General features: G+C 43.7%; 1 pseudogene; it reads right to left on the bottom strand.

Annotated features, from left to right (window-relative positions):
- Positions 1–1,884: 1,884 nt before the first annotated feature.
- LOC141109034 (uncharacterized) overlaps positions 1,885–12,716 on the bottom strand; it is a 31,318-nt pseudogene continuing 20,486 nt past the window's right edge.

Raw genomic sequence — 12,716 nt, 5'->3', positions numbered from 1 at the left:
ATTTTTTTTCCCCTCACTGTATGGATATCTCCTGGTTTCAAAAGGAAAACTAGCCAAATATAGTAATAAAAAAAAAATTTAGCTGTATATTTCTTGTTACTACCATACCCTACCACCAAGGAACAACCCAAAATAAATCCTCCTTCTCCTGATAATCGCAAGGATACCACAAGTGTGTATGTTATTTGTTGTGTGTACCCGTAGAACAGTCCAGAAGCGATAGTGCACATTTTGCTTTTTTTTTTTTTTTTTTTTTTTTTTTTTGTCCCATCGACAAAAACGCCAATTTAAAAAAAAAAAATCCTGTCCAAAATAAACTGACCCTGACCTGTGTCCTGTATTTGACCCAAACACTAACCCTGACACTCACCTAGATCAAACCTTAATCTAGGCATTTTTCTTTATCATTTTATTATTTATTTTACATTTTTTTAATTTTTTTTTTTACAAACGCTGTTTTTTTTCCCTTTCTGCAAGGAACGAGAAAGATACTTTATCTTTCTCCATTCACAAAAAAAAAAAAAAAAAAAAAACACAGGGGCGGACTTCACAGTGACTGATTATTGTGGTAGCCAATCAGAGGCTACCACAGCGATCAAGTGACCTGGAATCGGGAGATCCATAATACGGGGCCCGAGGATCTTGGTGAGAGACCCTGGTCTCTGGGCTGGGAGCGCACCGCGAGGCACGCTCCCAGCCCAAAAAGGGGGAAACACATATATGCGGCCCCATGTAAAAAAATAAAAAATAAAAAAATAAAATTAAATAAATAAATAAATAAATAAAATAAAGCCTAGTGCAGTGAGGCCGCATATATGCGTTACGTCGGTGTGAACGGGATACACTTATACACATATGTACCATACAGAAAAAAATTTTACATCTTGATTGAATACTGCCAAGTCATTTGCACTTGTTTTATTTTTTCCTTATTTACAATACTTTATACATTTATACATTATACACACAGCAGCTCTATATTACCTAGAAAACATACTAGAGCTACTGTATAGTACTTGTTTACATTATTAACATAAAAAATGTTAAAGCTGAACTCCAAGCAAACCGCAAAATGCAAAAAGTATAAAATACATATACAAAAAGCGGTTTTACTTGCCCAAAAGATTTAAAAAATCCTGTCCAAAATATGCTGACCCTGGCCTGTGTCCTGTATTTGACCCAAACACTAACCCTGGCATTCACCTAGACCAAACCTTAATCTAGGCATTTTTCTTTATCATATTATTTTTTATTATTTATTTTACTTTTTTTTTTTTTTTTACAAACACTTTTCTGCAAGGAACGAGAAAGGTACTTTGTATCCTTCTCCATTCCCAAAAACAAAAAAAAACAAACGGGCGGGCTTCACAGTGACTGATCATTGTGGTAGCCAATCAGAGGCTACCACAGCGATCAGGTGACCCGGAATCGGTAGATCCGGGTCCGGGTATTTCTGTCCAACCAGTCCTGAGACGCAGCTCAGCCACACAAACACAGAGCTGCCTGGCAGGGCAGGAGACCTGATTTTTTCTTTGCTGCAGTTCAGTAATACTTACATGTCCCCATCTCACCCTGCGGCTGGACAGCAAGACCCCCTTTCACACCGGGGCCGCGGGCGCGTTATCGCTGCTCGTTGTAGCGCTGTTTAAGCGTTGCTTTTCGGGCCGTTAGCAGGGCGCTTTTAACCCCAAAGCAGGGGGTTAAAAGTTCCTGTCTTACGGCGCTTCCAGTTTTTCGGAGCGCTAAATACAGCGCTCCCAAACCGCCCCAAAAGATGCTGCTTGCAGGACTTTTCAAAACCACTGATCACTGTATTAGTATCACTGGTCCCCTTTTTTTTTTTTTAAAGGGGACCAGTGATACTAATACAGTGATCAGTGGTTTTGAAAAGTCCTGCAAGCAGCATCTTTTTTCTTAGAAAAAAAAAAAAAAAAATTAAAAAAAAAAAAAGAAAAAAGAAAAAAAAAAAAAGTATCACTGGTCCCCAAAAAAAGTGTCAGTAATCATAATGTCCGCTACAATATCGCAGTCTCCCTATAAGTCACTAATTGCGCCCTTACTAGTATAAAAAAAATAAAATCTATCCCATAGTTTGTAGTATAACTTTTGCGCAAACCAATCAACATACGCTTTTGGGATTTTTTTTTTTATCAAAAATATGTACCAGAATACATATTGGCCTGAATTTATGAAGAAATTCAATTTTTTTTAAATGGATATGTTTGATAGCAGAAAAGTAGAAACTTTTTTTTTTTTTTTTCAAAATCGGCCTTTTTTGGTTTTTAGCGAAAAAAAAAAAAAAAAACCGTAGTGGTGATCAAATACCACCAAAAGAAAGCTCTATTCGTGGTGGGGGGGGGGGGGAATTACATAAATTTTATTTGGGTGTAGTGTTACATGACTGCGCAATTGTCAGTTAGCCTCGGTTCACACCAGAGGCGGCACGACTTGCAGGTCGCCTCACCGAGGCGACCTGCACACGACTGCACGGGCGACTTGCAAAACGACTTCTGTATAGAAGTCTATGCAAGTCGCCCCAAGTCGCCCCCGAAGTCGTACAGGAACCTTTTTCTAAGTCGGAGCGACTTGCGTCGCTCCCCTTAGAACGGTTCCATTGTACTGAACGGGACGCTACTTGTCAGGCGACCTAGGTCGCCTGACAAGTCGTCCTAGTGTGAACCGAGCCTTAGTGTCATATTACAAAAAATGGCCTGGGACATGAAATGGGGGGGGGGGGGGGGGGGTAAATCTTCCGGAGGATCACGTGGTTAATGAATACGCAGCTGTGTAAATTTTCAGCCTGGAGTTCAGCTTTTTAATGACACAAATCTGCTTTGATGTTTTATTTCCATTGAGCGTAGGACTAACCAAAGAACACTTGTTAGGATTGAGACTCGTTGCTGATAGAATCTTTCTTTTTGGAGCCCACGCGGTTTACACTGGTCTCTAAAAACTGGGTTAGGTCGGTCAGGCCTTCATTGGAGAGAAATTGTGTGTAGTCATCCCACCGCTGCCCCTGATAAAAAAAAAAAAAAAAAGTCTTAATATGTATTATTGCTTCATACTAATCACTATACTGAACATATTTGACAGACCGTAACATTTTTCAGAGCCAAACTCTGCATATAAAATTTAATTTTAATGTTATAAATAATAAAGTCAACTCCGGTTGTAATACTCACCCCCCCCCCCTTCTTTCCAGTACTGTTTTCCACAGACATCCCCACAAGCGTTAATTGTCTTCTGGGCGGAATGGTGCCCAGCGTCATGCCGCCTTCATATTTGTGCAGGGTGTCGTGGCTGTGCCCCCTGGAGGGAGTGTCACCGCAGCACCCTGCACTCGCACTACAACTATTCAGTGTGGCACTGATGTCATACCAGGCAACACTGGCCACTAGACCTTTGTTCTCCTTTGTGTGTGTGTGTGTGTGTGTGTGTTTTTTTATTATTAGGCACAGCTTTCCACAGAACAGGTCCTCTTTAACTGTCTCCTGAGGAAGCTGAGGATTCCCAGCGAAACGCGTTGATGCCATCCTCATGAACGCCTGACACTCTGTGCACCTCTGCATCAGTGCCCAGAATCCACGGTGCGAACGGACCGGAGTGCAGGCTATTGTGCCCAGTGGCTACCCACAAGACTGCCTTTGCCCCATGGAGTCACTCCCCACATACAGTAGGTGATGGGACTCCGAGCTTGGCGCGTGGTGTGGTCCGCCATGAGGGGAAAAAAAAAATGGGAAACGGCCATACTTGAAGGGATTTCCCTTTTTCAGCCATCACAGCATCACCGCTATCCACATGTCAGCCGACGACGAAGCACGTCTAACTACTTGCTTTCAACGGGCAGAGCTTTACATCTACATACCAGAACAAGGTACTTTACGCTCTAGAGCAGGGATATGCAATTAGCGGACCTCCAGCTGTTGCAGAACTACAAGTCTTATAAGGCACAGCAAGTCTCTGACAGCCACGGCCATGACACCTAGAGGCAGAGGCATGATGGGACTTGTAGTTTTGCAACAGCTGGAGGTCCACTAATTGCATATCCCTGCTCTAGATGGTCATCTCTGCCAACTGTGTTCCTGTTGGGAATTTGGCCTTCGCTTCATGAGTGACCATCCATGTTGTCAGCATCACCCTTTGAATGACAATTGCGCGGTCATGCAACACTGTACCCATATGAACTTCTTATTTTTTTTTCACACATTTGGTGGTATTTAATCAGTTTTTTTATTTTTTGCCAAATGGAAAATTTTGAAAATAAGAAAAAATATTTTTCATAGTTCGTCATCAAATTTTGCAAACAAGTAATCTTTCTCTCTTTCACTGCTGTGCGCCGATGAGGCTCCACTGATGGGCATCGATAAGGCAGCACTGGTGGGCACCACTGATAAGGCAGCACTGGTGGGCACTAATGGGGGCTCTACTGAAGGGCACTGTTGGGACTGCACTGATAATCAGTGTCGATGTCCATTTAAACACAAGCCGGTTATCGGCTCTCCTCCTCTCACGCTGTCGGCATGAAGTAAGAAAACCTGATAACCGGCTTGTGTTTACATCCGTGATCAGCGGTCATTGGTCACAGCTGATCACGTGGTAAAGAGCGTGCGGTGATTGTGCCTTTACCCCCCCGGGGTCTGATCAGCTGAGTCCAAAAGGATCACAGAGCGTCCATGGACCCTGTCCAGACAAGGTAAGCCCACACTGAAGCCATCTTCGGCTATAGCGTGGGCTTGAAGTGGTTAAAGTGGCTACAAAGCCTAAACATTTTTTACCTTCATGCACTGACTGCATTAAGGTAAAAAATGTTTAGGTAGGAGTATCCGTCCTCATCGATGATTATCTGAGCCCTCATTCGATCTAGTGCTTTGCCTGTCTGCAGCGGCTCTCTCCCCTCACTTCCTGGTCTCACAGGCTTTGCCAACGGCTCCCGCTGCTGTCAATCAAAGCCAGTGACAGGGGAGCAGGGGGAAGGGCCGAGCCCCGCTGTCTGTGTCTATAGACGCATGCAGCGAGCCCGCACGTGTGCCCCCCATAGAAAGTGGCTTCCTAAGGGGGCACACGACAGAGAAGAAGAGGAGCCATGAGTGCCAGCGGGAGACCCAAAAAGAGGTGGTTGGGGGCCGCTCTGTGCACAGAGCAGCTAATGTATAAACATGATTATTATTTAAGCACTAGTCGACCACCCTATTGCAGATTTACTGCTACAGGGCGGGCCGCTGCGTGCAGAATCATATTATATATATATATATCTTTATCCTGGTTTTTTGTCTGGAACAATGTCAGGGTGGACTATATATATATATATATATATATATTTATTAATACACACACACACACTTCTTCACTTCCAGGTAGAGGGCACTCAAGCACCGCTTGTACTGTGATTCGACACAGCAAAAGCCATTCATCTGGAAAACACAGAACGGAGGCTCTGCCTATGTAAACAAGGCAGAGCTCCGGTCTGACGGAAGGGGGGAGGATGGGAGTGATGGATTTTCTTTCACAGGGAAAAAAAAATCCATCACTTCCCTTAGTAAAAGCAACACCTATAGTGCACACACACATTGGTAAGGCACACAAGTAACCCTTTGATCACCCCTACCTGTTTAACCCCCTTCCCAGCCAGTGTCATTAGTACAGTGACAGTGAATATTTTTAGCACTGATCGCTGTATTAGTGTCACTGGTCCCCAAAAGGTGTCAAAAAGTGTCAAAAAGTGTCAGAATGTCCGCCACAATATCGCTGTCCCGCTATAAGTCCCTGATTGCCACCATTACTAGTATAAAAAATAAACAAATTCCAGTATATATACACACCATAGTTTGTAGAAGCAATAACTTTTGCACAAAGCAATCAATGTACGCTTATTGAGATTTTGATCTACCAAAAATATGTAGCAGAATATATATTGGCCTAAAATTTTTTTTATTGGATATGTTTTATAGCAGAAAGTGTGTAAATATATACACACACATACATATTATATATATATATATATATATATATATATATATATATATATATATATATATATATATATATATATATATATATATACAAACACACACACTTTCTGCTATAAAACATATCCAATAAAAAAATTGTTGGCATATATACATATATATATATATATATATATATATTTTTTTTTTTTTTTTTTTTTTTTCCAAAATTGACGCTTTTTTTTGTTTATAGAGCAAAAAATTAAAAACACACAGAGGTGACCAAATACCACCAAAAAGAAAGCTCTATTTGTGGGTACAAAATGACAGATTTTATTTGTGTACAGCATTGCATAGCCACACAATTGTCACTTAAAATAATGCAGTGCCGTATCACCAAAATTGGCCTGGTCATGAATATGGGGGGGAGTAAATCTTCCAGAAGTCAAGCGGTCAAAAAATTTAAAATGACAATGTTTCCATTTACAAATCACTTTAATGCAGGGGGATGTAAATAGGCTGTTTAGTAGCAGTGAAAAGTCACTGGTATCTTCCTCACTTTTGAATCCGACATTTTCATTTGAGGGCCAAGTCACGGACGGGTATAGCACGACAAGCTTATTGGTCTAATGGCAGGTCAGTGTATTGTGAGATTATTCTAGGCAATCCCAAGATGTCGGTGTTTGCAGCGCAGCCCTTGGGCACCCCCAAAATTTAGTAGTGGGAGCTTTGATTCTTAAAGAGCCTGTAATAGCAGTGACACCTAGCAGTTTCATGTAACATAATAATAATTATTATAATTATAAAGGATTTAAATAGCGCCAACAGTTTACGCAGCGCTTTACAATATAAAAGGGAAACAATACAGTTATAATACAATAAAATACAGGAGGATTAAGAGGGCCCTGCTCAGAAGAGCTTACAATTTAATCTAATTCCCCACAGTTACAAAAGTTTGCAACTGTGGGGAATGAGCTGATGGAAGTGGTCAAAGATTAGTTGAAGACGTGATAGGCTTTCCTGAAGAGATGAGTTTTCAGGGATCGCCTGAAGGCAGCAAGAGTAGGGGATAGCCGGACAGGTTGAGGTAGTGAGTTCCACGGGATGGGAGAGGCTCGAGATAAAAGGCTTGGGTAGCATGCGATCGCACATGCGTGAGATTTCGGCAGGGGACCGAAGGAGGGGCGGAATTGACGTCCACGACAGACAGAAAAAAGGGGCAAAGATGGCGCTGCCGATTCTAGGTAGAGGATATAATTTAAAAAACAAAAGAAAAAAGGTCATTACAAAGTTCTTTTTACCTATAAATGTGTGAGGCGTGCAAATAATTATTGGATAATATAAAAAAAAAAAAAACCAACAAATAAATCCTGGGTTTACTTCTTTTTTTTAAAGGCTCTTTTACTTAAAAAACAAAAACAAAACAAACATGTCATACTCACCTGTGCTGTGCAGTTGGTTTTGCACAGAGAAGCCCAGATCCTTTTCTTCTCGGGTCCCTCACTGGCGCTTTTGGCCCCTCCCTCCTGCCCAGTGTCCCCAGAGCAAGCAGCGTGCAATGGGGGCACCCAAGCAGGCTCGTTCCCGAGCCGCGGCTTTGCATGTCCATTCACACACACACAGCCACAGCTCGGCTCCGCCTTCCCTCTCCTCATTGGCTCACTGGCTGTGTTTGACAGCAGCGGGAGCCATTGGGCTCAACCAACGAGGAAGGAGAGCCCCCGGTGAGCTGAGGCTCTTGTGCACATTGTTGGATCGAGATGGGGCTCAGGTAAGTAAGTATTAGAGGGAGGGGGGCTGCTTTTTTTTTTTTTTTACACCTTTATGCATAGGAATGAATAAAACTTTGAGACTTTGGAACCACTTTAGCCCCAACCCCCCCCCCCCCCCCCCCCCGTTATCTGGTAAAACAAAAAACAATCCCTAGCAAACTACTTCTTCCAAGAACTGGTCCAGAGACAGACAGGTAAACTGGGATTCTTAGAAAATGGTCACACTACAGGTTCTCTTTCAGGTCAGGTACCAGTTATGAGTGGATGACGTTTGTGAAGTATTACCTTAAGGTGGCGGAGGTGAAACATTTCATCTTTGGAAAGTTTCTATAGAAAAAGAAGAGAAAAAAAATAAAATAAACACACATCTTAAAACATGTGAATTGCTGAATTGCCTGTCCTTAGCTGGACTCTTCCCAAATTTTGTACATTGAGTATTTCCATTGACCCATGACAGGGTATGCTCAGCTCTACAGCCATGCTTGGTGGTGGTTGGGGGGATCTGAACCAATGATAAGCTCTCACTATAATCTGTCTTTTCTAGGTAGAACCTGGAATCATAACTTAATTACTGGAATACAGCACATGAAAACTTGATATCTCTGCAAGTGAAAGCTGTGCGGTTTACCCATCATCAATTTTCATGCACATATGGTGTGAAGGAGCAACCAAAACCGAGGGGGTTTAGTTCCGCTTTATGATTTACTGGCGGTTAGGGGCTCAGGGCTTCAGCAAAATGGCAGCCTCCAACAAGAAGAAATAGGAACAATGCCGGAGGCAATTCACAGCGTACACTAAAGTTGTTGTAACCCTAAAAAAATAAAATAGAATAAAAAAAAAAAAAAAAAAAAAATAAGAAAATGCTGTCACGGTGGTTACATGATTGCAAAAAGCGATCACGAGCTTTCCATTAGCCGCCGGTAACTGTGCCGGGAGCACGCTCTTGGCACAGCTGTGTCTGCAAATTACAAGCAACAAAAAACCCTTGACCCTTTGATAAAGTCACGTGACGCAACGCGTCAGAGAGGAGCCAGGTGTTTACTGTGGAACGCAACACTTTTCTATGTAAGTTGCTACAATTTTTTCTAAAAATAAAACTTTTAATATACTACACTATGGAGCCATCTTTTCCATAGTGTAGTATATTGCCAAGGCCCATCCACCGAGAGGCCACATATTTGCGTGCCATCAGCGTCTAGGGGTAAAGTTTGATAGCAGAATTATTAGTGTAGAATGTATGTTCCTTTGCCAAAGAACATTACTTTTTATCAAGTTGTTATGGGTAAAAATGCAGCTTTAAAAGCGAAGTTTCGGCCACAGAATTTAAAAAAAAATAAAAATTCTAGGCATCCCCTCACACTGCAGTAATAACACAATTAAACTATAATTATATTTTCGCTAGTGGATAGTAATCATATTTTTTTTTTTTTTTTTTAAACTTACGCTTTAGATGATCCTCTTCTGGCCATTGTCATGATGAGTGGGGGGCATATGAAGCCCAATCGCAACCTCTTCATGGATAACCTATCGAAAGGTGCACGCTGGGTAACCAGCATGCGCCTCTTGATCTCGCGCATGCGTGATGCTCCGGTGGCCATATCGCTGATTGTTTCGCAATTTGCCATAACGACGGGCGGCGATGGAGGAAGGTCCCGCCCCGTTGTTATGGCAACATAGATAACATTGTCTATACGGAGCTGTGATCCGCCTAAAATCGCGTCATTTTCCTGTCGGGAAATAACGCAATTTTTTTCCCCCACACGGTACTGGCCACTGACTCCTAGGAATTTATGAACTCACGTTTCCCAGGAGCACAGGCGAGAGAGGAAGAGGTGCGCCGCGGAGTCGGAAGTGGCAGATTAGGAGCCACCACCTAGCAACAGGGCACTTCTGGCAAGTTAAAAAATTTCTTTCACTCCTATTTTTTTTTTTTTTTTTTTAGTGTTAATAAAGGACTGGGAAAATGTAAAAATATTTTTCAGGGTGGAACTCCGCTTTAACCACTTCCGGACCGTCGCACGCCGATATACGTCCTAACTTTTGAAGAGGGATATCTTTGTTATGGCAGCAGCTAGCTACCATAACGCCGATATCCTCTTCTTCGGCCGGCGGTCTGGTTTCCGATAATAGTGGTCTTTGCGGTGGATTCGCCGCGAGATCACTTTTATCGTCAGCGGGAGAGGGCCCCCCACCTCCCACCGCTCTCCGGTGCCCTACCGCCGCTTACCGGAGCCGCCGGCAGCGGCGGAGGCAATCGGATCCTCTGCTGTGTATGGTATGGGGTAGATGGCCCCCACCCGTCTCTATACCATGGCAGGGTGGAAGCGACGCCAAAATGTCATTTCCATGTTTATGGCAAATGACAACTTGAAAAAAAAGAAAAATGCTATTTGCACTGACATAGCCCTTATTATTGGATGTTTATTCCAAAAATCTTGATTGACAACCATATTTTGATGTCTGTAATGAAAATATACTTTGTATGCAATGTTCTATTCTGTATATGTGCATTTGGCAAAATAAAAACCTTTAAAAAAAAAAAAAAACGTCACTTCCGCCCATAGCTCTTAAAGGGCCTTTTTTTTTTTCCAAATGACAATTTATTTATTTTTTTCATTGCATTTTAGTGTAAATATGAGATCTGAGGTCTTTTTGACCCCACATCTCATATTTAAGGAGGTCCTGTCATGCTTTTACATTCCTTGTAATAGGAATAAAAGTGACAGTGTAAAAATAAAAAATAAAAAAGGTAAAATAAACAAGAAAAAAAAAAAAAAAATTTAAACGTGCCCCGTCCCGCCGTTTGGGGGTTTTAAGTAATTTTCTAGCAAAAAAAAACTGTTTTTAACTTGTAAATAACAAATCACAGAAAGAGGCTCGGTCCTTAAGTGGTTAAGGAGAAATCTTCCAACACCTGTACCAAGGACAACGGTCTAAAAGGGGGATTTTCCTCAATTTGGGATTATCTCCTAACTTCCGGCAGCAATCCCTCACAGGAAGTGAAGATTTCCTAGTGGTACACAGACGACAAAAAATAAATTGGCAGGGGTTCCAACATCCCTACTCTATAGGAAAAAAAAAAAAATGTTGGCTATACCTACACTTTAATTAAAGGTGTGAGACCTTGCGTGCACCAGGGTACTGGTCATATATACACTGGGTGGGTGGTTGGGTTGGGTGGTTGGGTTTATTTGGGGGGGGTTGGGTTGAGTTGGGTTGGGTGGAGTTGGGTTGGGGGGGGAGTTGGGTTGGGGGGAGTTGGGTTGGGGGGGGAGTTGGGTTGGGGGGGGAGTTGGGTTGGGGGGGGAGTTGGGTTGGGGGGGGAGTTGGGTTGGGGGGGGAGTTGGGTTGGGGGGGGAGTTGGGTTGGGGGGGGAGTTGGGTTGGAGGGAGTTGGGTTGAGTTGAGTTGGGTTGGGTTGGGGGGAGTTTGGGGGGGAGTTGGGTTGGGGGGGAGTTGGGTTGGGGGGGAGTTGGGTTGGGGGGGAGTTGGGTTGGAGGGAGTTGGGTTGAGTTGAGTTGGGTTGGGTTGGGGGGGAGTTGGGTTGGAGGGAGTTGGGTTGAGTTGAGTTGGGTTGGGTTGGGGGGAGTTGGGTTGGGGGAGTTGGGTTGGGGGGAGTTGGGTTGGGGGGAGTTGGGTTGGGGGGAGTTGGGTTGGGGGGAGTTGGGTTGGGGGGAGTTGGGTTGGGTTGGGGGGAGTTGAGTTGGGTTGGGGGGGAGTTGGGTTGGGTTGGGGGGGAGTTGGGTTGGGTTGGGGGGGAGTTGGGTTGGGTTGGGGGGAGAGTTGGGATGGAGGGGAGTTGGGATGGAGGGAGTTGGGATGGGGGGAGTTGGGATGGGGGGAGTTGGGTTGGGGGGAGTTGGGTTGGGGGGAGTTGGGTTGGGGGGGGGTTGGGTTGGGGGGGGGGGGGTTGGGTTGGGGGGGGGGGGTTGGGTTGGGTCAGCGTGCTTACCTGGTGCAAAAATGAGAAGGAGAAAGCCATCAATGCCGGGTGGAATACAATGTTGAATGCCCTTTTATAGGATGCCACGCCGGCCATTTTCAAGGACTTCTGGGCTCATTTTGATTCCTTGTGGATGGGGGTCCTGGGTAAATGCTTGTGATGTCCAAAGGCATCCCACCATTGCAGTAAGGTATTGGTTATATAGTTTAAACGTCTGGCTATTGATGTTTAACGGGACACGGCCCTTTAAAAAAAAAAAAAACAAAGAAAAACAAACATTACGATGGACAAAGAGGACAAATAAGAAATGGTCATTTACACCATAGCTTCTCATATGGTGATGCCTGACAAGTGCCTCTGCGTTTTCTTTTACTGTGCGGCTAAAACTACATTCACACCTAGGCGTTTGGAATCGCGGGCAGAATCACAAAAATGCGGGAAGCGATTGCGATGCCATTACTCGTTAATGGCAACCTCAATCGCGGCGCGATATTGCCGCGATTGGCGGGCGGATAAATGGTGCTGCAAAATAGCAGCAAAAAAAAAAAAAAACATGCAAAGCAGAGCTTGTTGCTTAAAAAAGGAGCCGCAGCTTCTTTTGGGCGACAGTGGTTTGCGATTTTGCCGCACGATTCATTGCCTGCCAATTGCGTCACAATCGCATCGTGATTGGGTTGCCATTAACAAGTAGTGGCATCGTAATCGCATCCCCGCAATTGCGCCCGCGATTCCAAACGACCTAGGTGTGAATGGAGCCTAAGACTAGCACCCACTGATTACCTTAGTAGATAAATGGTGGGAGTAGGTGATTAAATACCACCAAAAGAAAGCTCCATTTGTGGGGAAAAAAGGACGTCAATTTTGTTTGGGAGCCACGTCGCACGGAACCGCGCAGTTGTCAGTTAAAGCGGCACAGTACCGAATCGCAAAAAAACGCTCTGGTCAGGAAGAGGGTAAATTCTTCCGGGGCTGAAGCGGTTAAGCTAAACTTACGGTAAAAACACGGAAGAGAAATTAAATTGTAATTGATCAGTTCCAAAAAGTAAAAGTATCCTGT

The sequence above is a fragment of the Aquarana catesbeiana genome, linkage group LG09 (genome assembly GCF_042186555.1).
Source record: "Aquarana catesbeiana isolate 2022-GZ linkage group LG09, ASM4218655v1, whole genome shotgun sequence".
Classification (NCBI taxonomy): domain Eukaryota; kingdom Metazoa; phylum Chordata; class Amphibia; order Anura; family Ranidae; genus Aquarana; species Aquarana catesbeiana.
Note: the sequence above shows the minus strand (reverse complement) of the source record. Positions and strands in the feature narration are given on the sequence as shown.